This window comes from Protopterus annectens, chromosome 3.part0 (assembly GCF_019279795.1).
Source record: "Protopterus annectens isolate FY-2018-M chromosome 3.part0, PAN1.0, whole genome shotgun sequence".
In the NCBI taxonomy this organism is placed as follows: domain Eukaryota; kingdom Metazoa; phylum Chordata; order Ceratodontiformes; family Protopteridae; genus Protopterus; species Protopterus annectens.
In genome coordinates, this window is record NC_056731.1 from 1,343,416,590 (window position 1) to 1,343,431,075 (window position 14,486).

Below are 14,486 nucleotides of genomic sequence, written 5' to 3' on the forward strand. Positions count from 1 at the left end.
CTGACCTTTAATAGTACCTTTGGAAGAAGAGGCAGAGGAGGAAAGGCATACACATGAAGGTTTTTCCAACTGAAAGACAGAGCATCCACTTTCCAAGCTGTGTGATGAAACCCCTTTGTGCAATACTGTGGCAGCTGGTGGTTTAGTGGAGAAGCGAACAGATCTATGTCTGGAGTTCCCCATGACACTGTCAATTTTTGAAATACATGAAGATCCAGTTTCCACTCGTGGGGATCCATGATATGTCTGCTTAACACATCTGCTAAGGAGTTCTGTGCTCCCGGCAGAAACCTTGCCTGAAGAGTTAGTTGCAAGCTTAGCGCAATCTCCCATAAAATCATTGCTTGCCTGCATAGCGGATAAGAATGTGTTCCCCCTTGCTTGTTGATGTACCACATGACAGTTGTGTTGTCTGTTAGAATCAACACCTGCCCTGGAAGAAGTAACTCCTTGAAAGCCATTAATGCAAACTGGACTGCTAACATCTCCTTCATGTTGATATGTAGATGCTGTAGTCTGGCAGGCCACTTGTCTTGTATCCACTTTCCATTTAGATGAGCTCCCCAAGCAATGTCCGAGGCATCTGTCGTTAAAATCTGACTCGCCTCTGGCCGGGTCACAGAGAGTCCCTTGTTTAGGTGACATTCCTGAGCCCACCACAAAAATTCTTTTTGAAGGCAAGGTATTATTTGAATGACAGTGTCCAAATCCTGGCAGTGCTGTGTCCATACGCTTTTGAGATACCATTGTAACTTCCTCATATGCAGTTTGGCATTGGGAAGCACCAGAATACAAGATGCCATGAACCCTAATGCTTGAAGGACTGTCCTTGCAGTCAGCACGGACTGATGAGATAGTTGATGGAAGTAAAGTGACAGACTCTTTTGTTTGTCCGGGGTTAAAAAGGCCATCTGGGCTGCTGTATTCAGTCTCACACCCAGAAAGCACATGTCTTGAGAGGGTACTAGACTGGACTTTATTTCGTTCACAGAATACCCTAGGCATCTTAGCACTGCTATAACATATTCCAGATGCTGTAGAAGGTCTTCCTTTTCTTGAGCCAGAATCAGGCAGTCGTCCAAGTAAGGATAGATTTGAATTCCTTGAAGCCTGAAGTAAGCTATCACTGGAGCCAGAACCTTTGTGAATACTCTGGGCAGTAGATAAGCCAAAGGGCAATGCAGAGAACTGATAATGAGAATTTCCAGCTCGAAACCGCAGATACTTCCTGCAACTTAGCCTTATAGGCACATGAAGGTAAGCTTCCTTGAGATCTAAAGTTACCATCCAGTGATCTTTGCCCAGCAGAGGTAAAAGCTGTTGTAACGTCAACATCTTGAACTTGGGAATGTCCAGAAAAGTGTTGAGGAGAGATAAATCCAAAATTGGTCTCCACGTGTTCCCCTTCTTTGGTACTAGGAACAGGCGAGAATAAAATCCTAGGCCCCTTTCTGATACAGGGACTGGCTGAATGGCCCCATCTGGAGTAACTGAGAAACTTGCTTGTGAGCCTCCTTTCTTTGTGGAGGAGGAACGTCTGGCATGCCTTTGAAAGGGGGCATTGTATGGAAATAAAATCTGTAACCGTGGTGAATGATATCCAACACCCATTTGTCTTGAGTAATTAAATCCCAATTTTCTTTGAAAAGAGACAGTCTTCCTCCCAAAGGAGCTGCCAGACGAGAATCTACTGGCAGCTGAAAAGACAGGTCATTGGGTCTGCTTACGAAAGGACTGACCCCTGCCCTCACCGGAAGTCTGAGCAGGTGAACTCCCTGTTCTAGGCCTAAAAGAACCTTGAGCCCTGCCCCTACCACGTCTAGACCTACCCCTAGACTGGGAATCATAAGCAGGATATGTCCACCCCTTAGCAGGCCAATTTCTACTAAACTTGGAGGCTGCACCTGCAAAAAATCCTTAACAGTTTGCATAGACTTAGCTTTGTCCTCCATTTTCTTTAAAACTGCTTCCACAGGCGATCCAAACAACACATCAGACTGTAAAGGAGCATCCAAAATCCTTGTCTTAACATGCTCAGCTAAATTCTGATCCTTCAACCAGGCATGCCTGCGAAGAACAGAACTAGTAGCAGCCACCCTCGAGGAGGCCTGTACAGCATCAAAACCACATTGCAAAGAATGCTTACCCACTTGTTCAGACACATGAACCAAATCCAGCAACTCTTTACACTCAATACCTTCCGCCAAAGCATCCACCTTAGATTTTGGAGATAATTCTGATATTTTAGCATGTGAAACTGACAATTCAACGCTCTCATGGCTAGAGTGGAAGAAGTATACACTTTCTTTCCCCACCGATCCAAAGCCCTTGCCTCTTTATCAGTGGGAACAGGATTTTTAACCACAGAAGCCTTAACACCTTTAGGCCCTTGAGAAATAGTTTCTGGGTCCGCCCTAGGACTCTTAAACAAATACTTATGAGCTTGGGCACCCTATAATACCTATCAGGCTTAACAGGAGCAGGAGGCAAAGAGTCAGGGTTCAGGGAAGCCTCTGCAAAACATCTTCCACCACATTCAACACAGGAGGAATAGCTAAGGGCCTATGCTGGGGTAAAACAAGAATTCCCTAAGCCTTTTCCTGGAATCAGAGTAATCCTGGCCTTCCCATTTAAAGTGCTCCCTCATGGAATGCAGAGTCTCTGAAAATGAGAAATCCTCAGGAGGAGAAGCTGTAGGAGTGGAATCATCCACATCAGAATCAGAATAAGTAGGATACTCCTGCAAGTCTTCCAGAAGACTCTGAAGCCTCTGAACACTGTTCAAAACTATCAAACTCGGTTCCACCCTAGGCCTCTTATCAGGCGGGGCATAGAACCTCTAATCAAAGTAATCAAATCTTCTGCCATTTTAGGCATATGTTTCTTAGGTACAGAACCCGAAATGCTAGGAGCAGCCCCCACTGAAACTGAAGTAGGCCTACCTCTCAAAGAAGTTTTGGCAACAGAAGGAGAGGCTCTAACTACCTTGGGAAGAGAGGGAAGAACAGTTACCTGAGAAGCCCCCTCAGCCTGGCCTACCTCCTGAGAAGGCACATCCTGTAACAGTAAAGTTTCTGCCTGAGACTCCATGGAAACTCCTGGCAAAACCTCTGGCTCCACTGAGCCTTCTAAAGAACCGACGTCCGGGACTGCCGGTCCATCAACCCTAGGCTTCGCTGTTTTGTCCTTGCGCTTCTTGGACGAAGCGGGCCGTGCGAGCATCCGACGGCATTTTATAATTGCAACGCTTCCCAAACACTAACCTGGCACAGTCTAACCTCCTCTTAATAGTGCGTTTGTTAAACCTAGCACAAGAGCGGCAACCAACAACGTCGTGCTCAGGCCCTAAACAAGGTATACACAAGGTATGGTAATCCCTATGAGGTATCTGTTTCCCACAAGAAATACAGTTATTCACTTTTTCTGACATCCGGTTAAATACTGAGGCAAGAAAAACCAAAATGTTCCCCAACGGGGTACTTAGCCAACTCTGTTTCGGTCTGAAACTCCGGTTTCGGAAATATTTCAGAACGCCAACCTGCACTCGCAAAACTGCTTCTGCATCGGACCATGCGGCAAAAAAGACTGAGGATATGACGTCGGTCATGCGCATTAGTACCCTGACGTACTGACGTCAGTCTAATGCGCCCTGACCGACGTCAGCCTTATACTCTGGTATTCGGGCCGACTGGACGCGGACTATACCCAATAGTAAGGACTGCAGCAATGGGGGACGAAGAACATGTGCTCTAAAGCCCTGGAAGCTGGCTAGCTGTTATAGTCATATATAACCCACAGAGTTTAGGCTGCTGCAGCAGTGATTTGTATGAAGAACATCCAAGGAGACATGTAACTGTCCATAGGCCCAGCTGCAAAGCAAGTCTCAAACACAGCTAGCAGAGCCTATAAGAGACAGTAAACCATACCAGACAAAAAGCTGATTTAGACATGATAAAACACCCTGACAGTCCCTAAAAGCACCAGGTGGTGGCACTAAGACATCAATTCTATACAAGAATATTGGAAAAACTTCAAAAAAAAAAATAAAATTAAAAACAATATGTTTCCACAAGCAAACTCCCCTGGTACAGAATGACAGTCCAAATAAAATTTATAGTGTAAATAAAAATATGTACTCATCATAATGTTTCATCTGTGTTATCCATTTTCATTCTTCCTCCACTGATGGGTTTGGATCCAATCCCTGGGATCAGACTTGGCCAATGCTAAAGCTCATGGCAACCAAGAACCCTTGAGCTTCTCCCTTACCCACAAAGCACCAACCCCAGTTACCTCAGATCTTGATTGCTAACTTTAGTAGAAAAGACATTCATATTCAGAAATTGAGAAGGCTATATCTGGAGCTAAATGCGAAGGACAGAAATGTCCTGTAACCAGTCCTCCTTTCAGAAGTTTCAAGGACAGGGGTTGGTGGGAAAGAAGCCAAGGAAGAAGAAACATGGACAACACAGATATAACATTATGGTGAGTACATAACTTCTTTACCTGATGTTAATTTTCATTCTATCCTCAACTGATGGACAGAGTCCCCAGCTACCTAAAATCCAGGTTGGACTCAAGGATGGATATTCCAGACCACCACTGAGCCAAATGATGCTCTACATCTGGAGACCAGATCCAATCTGTAATAAGTAACAACGGTATGTGGAGTAGCCCAGGTTGCTACTGCACACATATCCATGGGCATTCTGGATTGAAACACTGAGGAAGTAGCCATGGATCTAGTTGAATGGGCTTGTAACGGTTTTGGTAGAGTAATGTCCAATGAGTTATAAACAAATGAAATATAGTCGGTTAGCCACCAAAAGTGACTTTGGCAACTAGTTTTCCCAATTTTACTATTGTAAATGAAACAAACAGTTGGTCAGATCATCTCATGTGTTTTGTTCTGTGTAGGTAGAAAAGTAATTGTCTGTGGACATCCAATAAATAAATGTAATATGTATTCACCCTTGTTAGCAAATTTATGAAAGAATACTGGCAAATCAATGGACTGATTGATATTAGATTCTGACACTACCTTAGGAAGGAAGGAAGCATTAGTCAGTAGTGTAACTCTATCCCTGTAAAAAATCAAGTATGGTGGTTTAGAGGACAAGGCTTGAATCTCAGAAAGTTGTCTGGCAGAGGTAATAGCCACCAGAAAAATTGTCTTTCAGGAAAGATATTTAAGGTCACATGTAGCTGCTGGTTTGAAGGGAGATTTAGTAAGAGCCTGTAGTATCAGATTCAGGTCCCACAGAGAAGTAGGATCTCTAAAAGAGGGTCTTAGAAGAAGAGTGCCAAGATTTCGCTTAATTTGTGAGAGGCGACAGAGGAACCACCAAAACCAATGTGAAAATCTGATATGGACATTGACTGAACTTCAATGGTTGATGAACTAGCTCATTCTTTAAAAAGATGGGACAAAAATTTAAGAATGCTATTTATGTAGGCTGAAAAAGGTTCAGTATTATTTAGGTGAGCCCAGTGAACTAACCTCTTCCGTCTGCTGGAATACAGCTTTCTGGTGGAACGCGTATGGGAAGATAAAAGTATCTGATGAACAGGTGAAGGTAGCATAGGATCTCTGTCTATAAATGGAATTGAAGAAACCAGGTAGTCATCCTGAGGTTGGTTATGTTTGGATGAATCATACCTGTCGGGTGAGACAGGAGGTCTGGAGTCAGATCCAGAATCCAAGGTTGGTGAAGCAAGCGATGCCAAAGGAAGGGGAACCAAATTTGTCAAGGCCAGTAAGGTGCAACAAGGATGACTTTGCTCTTCAACATGGCAGCTTTCTGAATGAATTTCTGAATTAGCAGTATGGGAGGAAAAGCGTACAGTAGACCAGGGGACTGATCAAAGTAGAGCATCCCTCAGTGATTCCCCCGGTGGGGGGATTAGGGTAAAGTAGCTGCTGCATTTGTTGTTTAGAGAAAAGGTAAAAAGATCGTAGCAAAGCTGGCGCCATTCACGGAAAATTATTTCAGTGATATTCTTGTTGAGGGACCATTCATGAGGTAGAAGAATGCACCTGCTCAATTTGTCTGCTATCACACTGGATTTCCATGGAATATGCATTGGTATAAGAAAGTGTTTGGATGAGACTACCCACTGCCACACTCTGACAGCTTCTTGACACAAGGGGTGAAGATCTGGTCCAATCCTGCTTGTTGATGTACCAAACTACTGACATATTGTCTGTTTGAATTGCAATAATCCCCAGAGGAAGAGCATTCTGGAAGGCCTGCAACTCCAAATGCACTACTCTCATCTCTAGGACATTGATGTGCAAGCTGGCCTCTTCGGGGACCAAGTGTTTTGGACTGCTCTCCCCAGAAAATGCCCCTTTACCCTAGTTGTGATGCATCCATGGTCACTATGGCCTTTGGCTAAGATGGAATAAACGGACAGCCTTGTAGAACCTTATCTGATCGAATCCACCACCTGAGATCTGTCTTGTATGTCTGAGTGATTCATAGCTGATAAGACATGGGTTGGTAAAGTACTGACCACTGTGTGACTAGCATCCACTGAAGAATTCTCATGTAAAATCTGGCTGAAGGCAGTAATATTAGTACTGCTGCCATGAAACCCAGAGCTTGAAGGACCAGGTGGGCTGAAATCTTGGTAATGCAGATTATCTTCTTTCTGATCTGTGATCGTATGGTCTAAACTCTTGAGGGCAGTAGTGAAGCTGTGGTTGACATTGTGTTGAGACTCGCTCCTATGAATTGTAGACTCCGAGCTGGTTTTAGTTGAGTCTTTTCATAACTTATGGTTATCCCAGAATGCTGCAAGTCTGGAGAACTTAATCTCTTGCCCTTATCAGATGATGCCTGGTCAGAGCGGAAATGAACCAGTTGTCTAGATATGGAAACAGCTGGAATCCATGCAGTTTCAAGTGAGTTTCTAGTACTGCCATGTACTTGGTAAACACCCTGAGGGTTGTGGTGAGTCCAAAAGGCAGAACTCTGAAATGGTAATGAGTGGCTCCCACACAGAAGCATAAATACCTTCTGGATCATCTGTTCATCTTTATATGATAGTACGCATCCTGAAATCTACTGAGCACATCCAGTCGTCCTTGCCCAGAAATGAGAGAATGAACTGAACTGTGACCATCCGAAACTTGGTTTGTTGAACTGACTTGGTTAAATAGATGAGATCCAAAACTGGTCACCAATCCCCTGTTTTCTTTGGCACTAAAAAGAACCTTGAGTATGGTATGGATTCTGTCTGGTCTGGTGGGACCTCCTGAAGGACTCTTTTTTTCTAGCAATGTTTGAATTGCTGCTTGTTCCTTCTGACTGGGTGGAACATCAGGGATTTTTTCTGAGTTTGGAGGAGGAAGAGAAAAGGGAATTATATAACCTCTGGAAATGATCATCTGCACCCAAGTATCTTTTAAGTCTAGTCAGGGTCTCTGGTGCAGGGATAAATGTCCCCAGACTGCCTTCAGAGGAGGGCAACTGGGCCTCCTTTCAGGAGCGCTAGTAGGGTCTGTTAGAGGATTCTCTGGACCCCTGGTTTTGTGGGCCACCGCTACCACATAAGAATCTTTGTCCATTAGAGTTCCCTTCCTCTGGGAACCTCTTTATGTGTGTCTTGTAACGGACCCGGAGACTTCTTGAACAACATTTTTTCACCACCCCATTGATTCCTGGAAAAAGATCTTTGAGGGGGTTGAAAAATGTTTGCCCATGGCAGACAGGGTCTTTCCACCCTTTTTACACCTGGATAAATGTGTCCTTCATCTTGGGGCTAAAGATATGCCATCAAAGGATGCACTGACAAAGGAGGACTTGAAAGGCTCCACAAAAATCACAAAAGTGCATCTAGGCATGACTCCTAATGGAAATGCCTGAACCCGCTGCCCTTGAGGTTCCTTCTGCTACATGCGAACCAACCTCAAGAAGGAATTAGAAATGGATTGCAGGGTAGTCAAATGAGAAGCCACAGATGACTGAACTTCTTCAGAAACAGCTCCTGAGAGGGTATTTGACAGCTCCTTAATCATATCTCTCTGAAGTCTTGCAAGGTGTGCCAAATAATTCAGACACCTTAAATCAAAGGTAGCTGAAGCATAGACATGCTTCCCAAATCTGTCCATTGCCTGCGACTCCCTGTTGGGTGGGTGGACAGTGGAACTCTCCTCTGCAAGTTCCTTTTTGGTGGTCACTACTATGGCATCAACAGGCAGCCCTTTTCCACAAAACTGCTTGTTCACAGGTGGTGCCATAATCTTATCTGGTCTCTGAGGTACAGGTTCAATGATGTCAGTTTCCTTCCACACCCACCGAGAGATCAACTCAATGAGCTCATTGGTGGGTGGAGTCACCCAGGAGGTAGATGGGGCAGTACAGAAAAGCCTCCAATGGACTCTTCAGATAAAGGGTTGCCTGGTGTCTAGCCACCTCTCTGCTTAAGAATTTCAAGGATGTCTCCAAATGAGACATCTTCAGTAGGTGACCATGGGGACCCTTCACCTTCATCCAAATCTGTACCTTCTGTGATGGAATCCTCTGGTGAGTCTAGGTGCTTCCTCTTGCATGTCTTCTTCTTAAGGACTTCCTCTATGAGATGATCTGGAGAGGTAACAGAAGAATAAATCAAAATTCCCTGTGAGGAAGCCTGGGGTCTTGGTACTCATTGTCCATGTTGAAAGATTTGGTGAGACTCTGAGCAAGAGACATCAGGGTTGAAGATCTAGGATCTGAGGTGGGTGGATCCATCCATTCTGTCAAGGCAGAGAAAACTCTCTTCACAACCTTGAAAGCAGATTGTCCCAGAGAAAGGGAAGATTTCAGACCTGAGAAGGCAAGCTTCTGGACTGCAGCCCTCCCCCTCTTAGAAGGCAAAATGCCTGAGGTGGAAGCCAGAGTTGGGCTAGCCAATGTCAAGGATCCAAGTTGCACAGATGGCTCCAAAAGCCTCAGAGTCGACTGCAACACCTCGGATCCGACAGGGAAGCTTCAGCTCAGAGAGCTCTCCGGATTCAATAGGATCGGAGTGTTCAGAGTAAGCTTACGAACAGAGAATACAGCAATCCTCGGACGCAGGCAGCCAGGATCCATAAACTCTGAGACCACTGAAGGTGGGAGAATGGACTGAAACTTGACCATCTGAAACTTGATTCTTTGAACTGATTTGTTTAAACTGATAAGATACAAAACTGGTCTCCAGTCCCCTGTTTTCTTTGGCACTAAAAAGAACCTTGAGTAAGTTCCAGATTCTATCTGGGGGTGTAACAAAAAAAAAAAACAAACAGACCTCCTGACCCAGACAGGTAGGAGATGAGGGGAGACAAATCCAACCCTGCATTGAGAGTATCTTCCTCACCACCTTTTCCACATCTTCCCCTGTGAGACTTCTGGAAGAACAAGTGGAAAACACCAAAGGAGACTTGGGTCTGTCCAGAAATGGGGAAGATACTCTGGAGGGTACAGGATCCACCAACTGTGAATACAGAGTCCTTGACAAAATAGTAGAAGTCGAAGTTGAAGTACAAGGAACAGTTGTATCTGACTTAGATAGCATCAGATCCAAAAGGATGGATCAGATATAATTTGGTCTCCTCGGATTTGAAGGAATCTGATCAGACATTTTCAGCTTCTTTGTATCAGAGGGTGAAGCTGGATCTTTGTGAGACCTCTTCTTTAGGGACTTTGAAGCAGAGGAGGAAGAAGGCGGCCCTGGAGATGAAGGTTTTGTTTTGGTTTGGTTTTCAGAGATTTCTCTCTGGATATAGCCTTTCCAAAAGATGAAAGCAGAAGACCTTTCAGAATCAGTTTATTCTTGCATTCAACTAACACACTCTGTTTAAACTCATAGCAAATATAACATCTTCCTGTAAATTATGGCCCACCTCATAAGTAAGGGTATCTCATCCAGAGACAAGGAGGCCATAACATCCCTGTATTCTTCCCTTATAAGGCCTATTATTGAGTACAACGCCCCATTCGGCATGTACCTCGCAAAGCACATGCAGCAGCTGGAGAGACCACAGAGGTTCCTCACCAGGAGAATCCAGGGCCTCAAAAATCTACCATACACAGATTGGCTAGAAGCCCTATCCTTCTACATTGTTTCATACAGACTCCTCAGAGGTGACCTCTGTCTGGCATACAAGGTGATCTCAGACCCCACCTTGATGGGACTGCTGCATATCTGCAAGTCAAGCTCCACTCGAGTAACCCACACATGCGGCCTCAGCCTGGTCTGTGACATCAATAGGACTTGCTGGCGGGACAGATTTGTGTCCCAGAGACTCCCCCATCTATGGAATAGACTCCCTCTCCGCGTCAAGCAGAATACATCTTTACCCCTTTTAAGCACAATCTGGCTAACTGGATGGGAAATAGAAAATACATCCCTGGAATTCCGTCCGTGTCCCTGCTGGACAGGGGCATCGGGTACTGATTTGTCTATGCATGGGCTAAACTCTTGGCTAGGCTTATAAGGGCCTCAGGGTAACTTCCTATGATCCTACGGTCCTAAGCAATATACACAAAGTGTGGGAATCTGACAGAGGGAGCTTATCCCCACACTTAGTACAGTTCTTAAAGCCTGCTGGAGTCATACTGTCACTTCAACAACCAACCAAGAAAGGGAAGAAATGTAACTATTCCTACTACTATTTTTTACTTTTGCTTAAACAGAGATAGGTAAAGAGCACAGAACTACTACCACCAATGGTAGTGCAGAAACTACACAAAATGTAGTACTAAGGAAAGATACTAACAGTAGTATCAAGAGGGGTTGGTGCATTGTGGGCAAGGAAGAAGCCTGAGAGTTCTTAGTTGCCACAAGCTTTAGCAATGGCAGAGTTGGACCCAAGGGATCAGATTTCATCCCAGCAGTTGAGCATAGAATAAAAACTGACATCATTAGATTAATAGTTATAAAGAAAAAAAAACTCTATACTCTTCCTGAAAAAATAAAACAGTGGAAGCTTCTCCAAAGAAGGGAAAATTTTGAAAGATCACTAACTGGCTGTCAGATCCACTAAGCCAACATAAGGAGTGCATTTTGGTGACAAAAAAAGATCTGGAGCTTTTGGTGCTATAATGGCTTTTTATATGGTGATCTGGCTGGCAGAGCAGACTGACGTTTCACCTTAGCTTTGATAAGCTAGCCAGATCCTTGGACGGATATAACCCTGAACAGCTTAGGCTACTGCAACAGAGATATGATGTAGAACATCTAATACTGTTCATGCTTCTCATCATTTTCTCTTGTTTTCAAGCCTATTTGCTTAAACAAAAACTTTCATATACCCTAACTTAAAGGCATTAATATAGACCCCACTTAGATAAAAACAGCAAAAATTATCTTTTAATTCTAGATATAAAATGATAAATGTACTTTTACATTCTCCAGCAGCCCAGACCACAACATTATATTTATTTTATTTATTTAATATTTGTTTACTGGGACAGTCCGACTTGGAACAGAGCCAATTTGCAGCGGAGGCCCAAAGAGAAATGGTCCAGATGCATGTCTTTGTAATGTGGGAGGAAACAGGAGCACCCAGAGGAAACCCACACAAACGCAGGAAGGACATGCAGACTCCATACAGAAGGCACACCAACTGAGAATCGAACCGGAGAACCTCTTGATCTGAGGTGAAAACGCTACCGCTGCACCACTGCGCCATGCATATTAATATCAATTTGCTTCATTCTTATCACATTGTAGTGTAAACCTGGGAACATTACAGTTTAAAAAAGTTTCTTACTTTGGTATCACTAGCACATACAGCAGTCTCTGATAAATCTGTCCAAGTTGAAATTTAAAAATACTTCTGACTGCATAATATAACTATTTTAAAATATAAAATGCAATTTACTGCATGAACGTTTTATAGAAATATTAAAATTTTTCTGACTTACAGTTTACCTTGTTCAGCCCCTTCAGTATTCTTCTAAACATCAATTACTAAAGTAGGGTTTACGCTTTGGAGGTATTCCACCAGTTCATCACCATTAAGAAACTTCTAGTCTTTTTCAGCAATTTTTTCTTGCAGGACCCTAATTCACATGCCTAACCTATATCTAATGGGACTGGTGCTTCACAATTTTCTCAGTTATTCACTAATTTCACATAGCTGCTTGTTGGTTGTACTCCAAGATACTTTTAATTGCTCGAGTCAGTGTCTGGGCTTTTTCCTGTCACTCAATCATTTTTTTTTTTAGAATTAAATTGATGGAGAGACAGCTAGGTCTCCCAGAGGTTGCCACTCATCTGGAACAAACTTCCAATTCATATAAAGCAGAGCTTCTCAATGACCTGTTTAAGAGCAACTTGGACAACTAAACGGGAAACCATAAATTTACCCTGGGGGGTTTCACCTATGTCCCTCTTGGATAGGGGCAGTCAAGTGCTGATCATAGATTTGCATGCTAATATAGACTACATCTCTTAGTCTATAAGGGAACAAGGGTATAACATGGCTGGGCTTGTAAAGGCCCTAGGACCAATAGCCTAGTAACCTCCTATGACCCTAAGAAACATTTATGCAAGACTTCATTATGCCAAGGTTAGAGAAAAATAACGCTAATCAACTAATCAGGAAGACAGGAGATAAAAAATGGTGATGCAATAATCAATCTGCAGGGAAGTCTCCAGGAACAGATAGCATTCTTGTGGAAGACCATCAGTTAGGACAGAAGAGTGATAAAGGTTTGGAAAATATTGTTTAATAGTATTTTAAAACGAGGGGAAGCACCAGCATCTTGGAAGAAAGCTGTGGTGGCTGTATAACCCAAACAGAGTACAGATCAGTCAGACCCAGTTTCATACAGACTCATTTCAATTTTAAACCACAATTACAAAGTGTTTATGTCTATACTAGCGAAAAGAATGGCAAAAGGTACCAAAATTGACATATATGAATCAATATGAGTTTGTGCTGGGGGGGGGGGGGGTATTTGACAACATAAATAGAATGACATTATCCAGAGGGAAGTAAAAATAAGAAAATATTGCTGTTGCTGGAGGGTCTTAATACAGAGAAAGCATTTGACATTGAGTAGGGCAGCTGGAGTATCTGCATTCCCTGATACAATAATCAGGTTAATTAGGGGTATTTATAGAGGATATGAGATGAGAATTACAGTGAGTGACTGAGAGGGTTCTTTTCTGATAAGATGTGTTTGAACAGAGGGTTCAAACAACCAGTACAGACTCCACTTGGAAGTGTTTGCATAGGTATTTTAACACCCCAAGCAGACTTCAAAGAATTGTTTTTCAGGTAGACAGTAAATATTGCAAGTGTAATGGGGAAGAAAGAGGTAACTGGGATCATGTTTTTTGGAGTGCAAGGAGTTAGCAGATTATAAAAATTCCTAATACAGTACTCTGTCAGAGATACTGGGGAACAAATAGCTGTAACAAAGGAAATGATTCTTTTGAGGTGGGATACAGGATATGAATTGCCTAAACATAAGGCCTTATTAAGTTTCATTCTATTGGCTGACAAAAACATTTGCTACAAAATATAAATCAAAATCTAAACCAGCTGTACTTGAAGTATTGAATGTTGTAAAATAAAAGAACTGGAAAAGGATCTTTGGAAAAGGGAAAGAGCAAGTTACATAAAAATAAATGAAATTTGTCAGAACAATACATGCAGAGTGATGTCCAGGAGGAGGAGTGAGGTTTAAGGGAAGGCATGAATTGATCATTTTATGTAAGGTTAGACTGAATTACAGTTGTTATAAAAAAAGAAAACACATGTAATTGATAATGTATGTAAATGGAAAAAAGGTTAACTTGTTTTATTTTTTATTAGTGTGTGTAAGCCTATGTCTATGTCTTAAGTGATAGTTTAATAACAATGTTGAAAAAGAAAAAGGTGGAACTTGTGGTTCCAGTTCATGCTGGAAGATCAGGCCAGATTATCCTCTGTTCTAGGCCTTCCACTGAACTACCCAGGACTGAAGATATATGTGCTGACCACATTAATGCTGAAGAGATAGGATGAACAACACTGACTTCCAGCACCAATGATTCCAGTCCTGACATTGGAAGCCAAGAGCACTGATGCTAACAACAGTCCTGAAAAAGCTGGGGCTGGAGTCTGTACTGGTTGCTTGGCATCTGGTGATTAAGATTTGTCTTTGTCACCGATTCTGTCTTTTTCTCTTTCTTCTTTCTTTTCATTTGGTGGATTCACCTTTGTGGAGGCCTTTCACAATGTTATGCCTAGGGCCCTGAAACTAAAAATTTTACAGATCTGACACTCAAGATGCCCAACTCCAAAACACACAAAGTACAGATCATGGGGATTTTGGTGCAGGATCTCGGACTACATTGTTTGCATATCTTAATTATATATGCCGTACTAAGCCCTACCCGTTTTAACAGCAAAATTACCTCTAAGAACAATGCTAAACACAATACAACACCAAACACTAAACTAGCTTTATCAAGCTATAAAAAGTATAGATAAAAAAGACAATTTTTTTTTGTTAATTTAA

At 42.8% G+C, this 14,486-nt stretch overlaps 1 protein-coding gene across 1 annotated transcript in view; it reads right to left on the reverse strand.

Moving 5' to 3' along the window:
- The window catches only part of TRAPPC8 (trafficking protein particle complex subunit 8), a 3,178,250-nt gene that overhangs the window by 553,039 nt on the left and 2,610,725 nt on the right, over nucleotides 1-14,486 (reverse strand). The window lies entirely within an intron of this gene.